Source organism: Penaeus monodon, chromosome 23 (assembly GCF_015228065.2).
Source record: "Penaeus monodon isolate SGIC_2016 chromosome 23, NSTDA_Pmon_1, whole genome shotgun sequence".
Lineage (NCBI taxonomy): Eukaryota > Metazoa > Arthropoda > Malacostraca > Decapoda > Penaeidae > Penaeus > Penaeus monodon.
The window spans coordinates 1,033,713-1,033,914 of NC_051408.1; positions in this window are offsets into that span (position 1 = coordinate 1,033,713).

The window sequence follows — 202 nt, forward strand, 5'->3', positions numbered from 1 at the left end:
CTTTACATACATTGAAAAAATAGCTTATATTCACCTGCGTTGATTTAACTCTAAATATATTTTGAAGAAAATGGATAATTAATACATAAAAAGGGAAGAATAAATCGAGAGATGTAATATCAAACAAGAAAATCAGATAAACATAAAAACAGTCTCGCCACCAAACATATACAGAGCGACGCTCAGTGAGCATCCTTTCCAA